General features: G+C 41.9%; 1 pseudogene; it reads left to right on the top strand.

Annotated features, from left to right (window-relative positions):
* The first annotated feature begins 5,810 nt into the window (after positions 1-5,810).
* LOC102843039 lies at positions 5,811-6,524 on the top strand (annotated as a pseudogene).
* Positions 6,525-7,688: the final 1,164 nt, after the last annotated feature.

Raw genomic sequence — 7,688 nt, 5'->3', positions numbered from 1 at the left:
TGTCTATCTGTCTCTCTTTCATGCACACATACACACACACTCCCCCATCAAGATCTGAAGGGTAAAAGGTAAAAATGTTGTTATATGGTCCATGCAATGCCTGACACATAGTCAATTCTCAGGAAATGGTGGCTTCTTCTACTCTCATCGAGGCTATGCCTTGGTGGGGAGAAAAAGCCAGAAGGGTGTGCCTCGTACCCCCTTGCTTTGAACAATGGCAAGGGTTTGGGAGCCATTCAACTAGGTCACATGACTCACCCTCTTGAGTTTTGCAGCACATATACCATTACAATAATAAGAAAGCTAAAAATGCCACATGCTCAATTAACTTGAAATCGCCTCTCTGGTTAAGCAAAGAGGCCAGTGGAATATTTAACAAGTGAATAAAACCAGTAATGCTCCCTCAGAGCACGGAATGTTGGCAAACCACTCACTTCTCAGATGGTTTCCCCTCAGTCCTTTTCCAAAGCTCCCTCTGGCCTATATTTCTGATTTCTGATTTTATGTGTTCAACCTGGTCAATGTCATCCGTAACCACAGCTGCCATGCACGTCCTCCAAGCCCCACCCATGGATGACTCCCAGTTTTATCCCCTATTTGCTGTTATCTTTTGGACATTGCCAATTGAACTTCTCTCAAACCCTCACAAACTCAACATATCAACTTGAATTCCTCATTTTCCCCACGCCCTATCTCCTTTCCCCCAACATCAACCATGGTCTGGATTATCGAGCCTAGAACTAAAACAAAACAAAATCCAGAGCCACTACCATCAGATTTATTCCAACTCACAGCAGCTCCACAGGACAGAGTTGGACTGCTCCACGGGGTTTCTGAAGCTGTAAATCTTTACAGAAGCAGACTGTCTCATCTTTCTCCAGTAGAGTGGCTATGGGTTTGAACAGCCAACCTTTAGTTTAGAAGCCCACTAGCCTACCAGAGCTCCTTTTCTCTATCCTGATAAGGGCTATTTCTACCTCTATCATCCCAGAAGTTTCCTCCACACTCATTCCCTACATCAGATTGGTTATCAAATACCATGTTTCTATCCTATAATAATGTGCCTACTGCTGTAACTCCCCTCTCTGGGAACCTTGAAGGAGCTATTGTTTCTCATTGTTGCAGTTGTTACTGTGTGCCATTAAGTCAGAACTGATTCATAGCTGATTCTCCAGCAGGTTTTTAGAAGCTGTAAATCATATGAGAGGAGATTATCTAACCTTCTTCCAAGGAGCAGCTGGTAGATTCGAACAGCCTTTGGATTGAGCGCACAACACCTTACCAATATTGTTGTTGTTGTGTACCATAGAGTCGGAACCGACCCGTAGTTGACACTCTTGTGGGTTTTCAGAGGCAGTTAGTCGCACGGGAGAAGATTGCCCATCTTTCTCCCACCTTGGAGATTGCAGTGCAGCTTCTTGACTCTAGGCCATCTTACCAATAGGACACCAAATTCTCCTACACACTCGGTTGTTTGCCCTCCTGCCTTGTACCCTCCAGTCTATCCTCCATTGCCTAAAACAACTTTAAATACATAACAAAATACTCCAGTGGCTTTCTGTTGCCCATGGATTGAAATTAGACTTTAGCAGAACACACATAACCTGCTATTTTCCCAAGAAAATTCCCTGAACTTCAGCCTCACCTCTTTAGTCTCCTCATGCTGCCCACCACCTGCTCCAATCACACTAAGCTACTGGCACCTTCAACTCTCTTAATATTTATTCTTCACCACTTTTCTTTTTTGCACATAGCAAGTGATGATTATTTTTATAAATCCATCAAAAACTCACCTGGATTTCAATTCCTTCAATCAGATTTGATAAATCCCTCCAAGAGGAGACTTCTGATCCATTTCTGTGCTTCTCTCTCTCAAACCCCTTACTTCTCAAACGCACACTCATTGCTATTGAATCAGAGCCTCCAGCAAAAGATTTTGGAGGCTGTAAATCACACAAGATGAGATTGTTCATCTTCTGCAGAGCAATTGGCAGATTTGAACCATCCACCTTTGGATTGGCAGACAACATCCTACTCTCTAGGCCACAAGAGCTCCCTACTATTTGGTCCAATTCTTTTTTACACATCTATCTCACTACCCTAAATTCACAAAAAGAAGACATCAATTCTTCCTCATGAATGTATATTTGGTGAAATAAGATGAGGAGTGAATACAAGGAATTATATAGTTATAAGGCTATTACAGGAGACTCTGGTGGTATAAATAAATGGTTAATGATCCCAGCAGCTAACTTTCAGTATTTCAAAAGAAAGGCCTGGTGAATTACTTCATGAAATTCAGCCACTGAAAACGCTATGGGACACTGTTCCACTCTTGACACACATGGGGTCACCATGCATCAGAGTCAACAACAACTGATGGCAATGAAAGGCCATTACATTTGTGAAGTTCAAAGTCAGAAATATAGAGGATTATATATGAAATGTGATGTAGGAAATAGTAAAGTCAATATCTTACAAACAAACTTTCCTAAATTAGGGATGTTTTCTGTCAATTCCAGAGCAACCACTTAAACAACAACTTTGTAGTATGCATGTCCATGTTTATTGCAGCATTATTCACAGTGGTCAAGAGATAGAAGCAGCCCAAGTGTCCATCAACAAATGAATGGATAGAAAAACTGTGACAGGCTCACACAGTGGAATATTACACAGCATTAAATAATAACTATTTTTAAAAGCATAGTTAAGAAGCAAACAGAAAACAAAATGTGGTATTTAAAAAAAAATGTTCCATTAAGGATCTCTGGTGGCCTAATGGAAAGAATCTGTGCTGTCAACCCAAAGGCAAGTGGTTCAAGTCCACCAGCAGTTCTTAGGAAGAAAGATGGGTAGCCTCCTCTCATGAAATTTACGGCCTCAGGAAACACTCTGGAGGGTGGGTTCCATAAAAATAATTTTTTTTTTCATTTTATTAGCTCAAAATAAGAAAAAACTGGATGAAATATGTTTACGGCATTGAAATCTATGGGGGAGAGAATAGTTTAAAAGTATTATATTTTAGGGCATTATGTTTATCGTAGGAGTACGCAATGAGGGTTGCAGAGTGGATTATATTTCGGGTTGGGGGTGGGGGTTTGGGGAGGTGCGGGGGGATTGTGTACCAATGAGGGAGTTTTTCTTTTGCTTTTCAAAGAGAGGAGCAAAGGGGAGGGAGGGGTTTGTGTGGGGAGAAGGGTGCAACAATGAATGAATGGAATTCCAAAATCTCTGTAGATGTTCATTGAAATGAAAAATACAGAAATTAAAATATTTTTTAAAAAACCTAATGCATGAGGATGATTTTATAAAACACAATGTAAATGAAGAATAGTGTGAAACACAAGGTATATGAACTTTGTAAATAAACCAGTTAAAAAATTGAAAAATAAAAAGATCCTTAGCAGTAGATCTTTTCAATGCCCAAAATATATTGTTCATTTTTCATTATTGCTTTCATGGTTGCTGTTATGGATGCAAATAAAATTAAATCTTGGACAGCTTAAGAAAGATAAGAAAAAGCAGAAGAACAAACATAAACAAACAAATGGAAAGTAAGTTTAGAACCTAAAAAACTGTAAAAATTCTAGGGGAAAACCTTTGTGGCTTTACATTAAGCAAGTACCTATCACCAAAACCATGATCTGTTAAAGAGAAAGATGATAAGCTTGGCTTTAGTAAAATTTAAAAATCCTCTTCAAAATAGACTATTCAGAAAATGAAAGACCACATAACAGGAGAACATATTTTCAAATCACATTTTGATAAGGGAGTTATATTATGTAAAAAAGAGTCAAAATATAAGGGGGGGAATCCTTCACTAGTCCTAACCCTACCCAAAATATTTTTACCACCATATCACTAAAAAGGATTTATGGATGGCAAACAACCCCACAAAAAGGTGCTCAACATCCTTCGTAATCACTCATTGTCAATGAGTCAGGTTCACTCTGGTTGCACTTTCTCCAAAACATGTTTGTTCTTTTGAACATCCATGGGATATTCAGTGCTCTTCTCCAACACCACAGTTCAAAGGCATCATTTTTCCTTATGTCATCCTTATTCCTTCTCCAGCTCTGAGATGCACAGCAAGTAATCAGAAAGACCATGGTCTGAATCAGACACATCTTCATCCTCAAACTAACATCATTGCACCCCAATTATTTGGAGAGGTCCCTAATTGCAGACTTTCCTGGCACAATATATCTCCTGATTTCCTGACTGCTGGTTGTTGGTTGTGGATCACTAGGTAAACAAATAATGGTGGAGTCACACAATGGAGGACTCAGAAAAAGAAGGAACAAGTTATTACACACATAATAGCATGGATGAATCTTAAAAGAAAGAAGAAGTAGGAGGAGGAGGAGGAGGAGCTCCAAACAATAGCATGAAAGAAATTAACCAAACGAACACGTATCATTCCATTTCTAGAAAACTCTAGAAAATGCAAGCTAATCTACAATGATCGATCAGTGGTTTCCTGGGAATGAGAGGAGCTGGGAGAGGCACAGGGCAAAATGCAAGGATTGCAAAATGATACAGGGAAACTTTTGATGGTCGTGGATATTCTTACTCTCTTGAGCAAGGTGATGGTTGGCATACTCCAAATATGTGCAATGTTGTGGGGGGTTTGGGCATGTGAATTGTATTTAAATAAAGTTGTGATTATAAAAAAGAAATCTCACACACATTTTTAAAATCTTCAGAACCGCCCAAGACAGCCTCTCTCCTGACCCTTTCTCCTCCCTGCCGTACACAGGAAATAGGCTGGGGTGGTTGCCATCATCATCACCACCATCATCATCATCATCATCATCATCATCATCATCATCGCTTGTCTCTCTCCCACCCCCTCCCGCTCTCCCAGGTGATACAGCGTGGGCTCCTGCATCTTTTTGGCTCCCTCCCGCACAACCACACTGGAGAACACTGGAGACCAAGGGCAAGCCCCATCCCCTTTCTTTGTATCCACACCTCATCCCAGCTGCTCTCCCTGGCTTATCAGCTGGCCTCCAACTGTCCTGCCGTGGGATACCCCTTCCGCTGCACCAGGCCCTTGTCTGACCTTTCTAAGCTGAGGACAGCACCTCTAGGGCCCTTCCTGGCACTGCAGGGCCTCTACCAAGCCCTTCCCCCCCCCCATAGAGGTTCTATCAGTTTCTGCCCTAAGCTGGGGAAGTCCCCCACTGTCAGTCAGAAAGACTAAGACCGTTTGCTTCTCACTTAAAGCTTCTGTTTGTACCAAGGAGTTTATCTCACATGCTAATAGCCAACTTGCTACGATAGAGCTGCCAGCGGAGGCCTCTAATTAATTCTTCCTGGCTGCTGGGCTGATGCAAACAAACAAGTGGCTGAAGGTTCTCTGGTCTCCTGAGGTTCTTCCAGGGCGGGGACAAAGTGAGAGTCATAGTAGGTGGGGCAGGTGGAGAGTGGGAGCCCGTCTTGTTCCCTCTCCCCAGGGCACCCAGCCATAGGCTTCTAAACTGAGGCACAGCACCTTCTAAGCAGGTCTTGAGGTTCCTTGAGAGCTTAAAGAGGTCAAGGCAGCTTTTCTTCCCCCTTTGTTCTTTTTACATTTTTCTTTTGACAAAAGTAGTCTGTAGATATTGCAGGACATTCTGAAAATAAAAGAAACACAGAGGAAAATAAAACCATAAGAGTGAAAAAAAAAACCAAAAACAAAACACCCTCAAATGCACAAGGAGTTATCTGTTACACAGAGACAAGTACCTTTACCTTCTCATTTCATCTCTTCCTTATCTTTCCCCCCCATGTCTGTGCTTTTAAAAGTAAAAGTGGTATAAGTCACCATGCTGCAGGCAGTGTGCAGGACGCTGAATTTGTTTTGAACCCAGGCAGTAACTCAGGCCTCAGTCTTTAGGGTGTCAGAGAGAGGGAAGAGTAGGCTTTCCTCAGACCAATGGGGTCTGCAGCCTCGAGGTCTCCTCATTCTGGCTGCCCGCAGATTTGCCAGCCAGAAACAAGCCACAGTCCAGCCCATCCAAGATGATGACCTGCCCCCTTCCACGTTGCTCAAAGACTACCAGAACATCCCTGGAATCGACAAGGTTGATGATGTGTCTTTGGAAATGGCTAACCAGAAGGAGAAGCTAAAAGTCAAGCAGGAGCAGTTGATGAACAAGATTGTGGCAAACCCTGAGGACACCAGACCCCTGGAAGCTTGAATTGTTGCCTTGACTGTCAAGATTCGCAGTTATGAAGAACACATGAAGAAACATCGAAAGGACAAAGCCCTCAAGCGCTGTCTGCTCATGAGCATCGACCAAAGACAGAAAAAGCTCAAATTCTTCCCTAGAACCAACTATGATGTCTTTGAGAAGACTGAGTACACCTTCTCCCCTCTGTACTACTGAAAGGCCCACTGCTGCTGGGTGGCCAAGAAGGCGCTGTCCATTCAGGTTTCCTAGGAGGCTCAGAAGCTGAAGAAGAAAAAAAGGATCTTAAAAGCTATAGCAGCAGCCCAGAAGCAAGGCCAGACACCTCAGAGGGGCCTTCAGGACTAGATACACACAAAGAAAATCAATAAATTATGCTACAATTTAAAAAATAAAATAAAAATAAAAGTGGGGTCATGGTGGTGGTGGTGGTGCTGATAATGGTTATCATTGTCTGTCCTCATCTGATTTGACTCATGTTAATTAAACCCATGGGTGCTGCAGACTAGAGTGGAATGTCCCTGATTCTATTTACTTTTAGATCCGGCATTGACCCAGAGTAGACAGAACAGGGACCTGGGGGTCAAGACTAGAACATCGGTTCTAGTCCCAGTCTTTGCATCCCTCATGAGCACAAGTGACCCAAGTCCAGCCTCATTTCTCTCATCTGTATTTCTAGGGGCTAGACTCACTGCCTGGAGTTCCCACCTACTCCATCTCATTTGTTCTGAACGACACATTAGCTCATACAAGCTAGCATTTATTGTGCTCTTACTACGTGCCGGGCACTATGCTCAGTGCTTTACTAAGATTATTCCACTTAATCCTCTTAAACCTTCCAAGTCAATACCACCTTTGTCCCTTCTTGACAGATGACAAAACTGAGGCACAGGAAGATTAAGTGATTTGTCCAAGGTTGAACTGGGAGCAAATGGCAGAGCAGGAATCCAACCCCACAGCAATCTGACTCACTTCTAGAGGGTGTGGAGGCTGCATTTCTACACTAGATTAGGAGTGCACTCACATAATCAGAATATAAACTCCCTGAGGTGAAAAGCTGTGTCTGCATTGTCCCCTACTCTGACCCCAGCACAGAGGCCAATACCCCTATAAACAATACATAGTCATGTATGCATTTGTTTTCTATTTTAAAAAGTACATTAAAAAGACAGAAAAGATCAAAATGTATGTCAGAAGAGATGTTGGAACTTGCACTAGGAAATAGAGAAGCTAAAAAAAGTGAAAAAAAATATTAAGATTTTTGAACAGGTCATTTAAAAGGGTTGCATCAAAATCCAAAGCATCATAACAAAACAAAATGTATAAAGAACTAGAGTTAAAAAACCAAAAGAGACGCACACTCTTGTTTATTGTAGCTTTGTTTGCAATAGCAAAAAGCTGGAAACAGCCCAAGTGCCCATCATAAAGAAATGGATAGAGAAGCTCTAGTATATTCACACTATGGGATAGTATGCTGCATTGAAAAACAAGGAACTCATGAAATATTATGCA

The sequence above is a fragment of the Elephantulus edwardii genome, unplaced genomic scaffold (assembly GCF_000299155.1).
Source record: "Elephantulus edwardii isolate Elephantulus edwardi_28Jun2011 unplaced genomic scaffold, EleEdw1.0 scaffold00007, whole genome shotgun sequence".
In the NCBI taxonomy this organism is placed as follows: domain Eukaryota; kingdom Metazoa; phylum Chordata; class Mammalia; order Macroscelidea; family Macroscelididae; genus Elephantulus; species Elephantulus edwardii.
The sequence above is the reverse complement of the archived record's forward strand: the minus strand, read 5'-3'. Positions and strand labels throughout refer to the sequence as shown.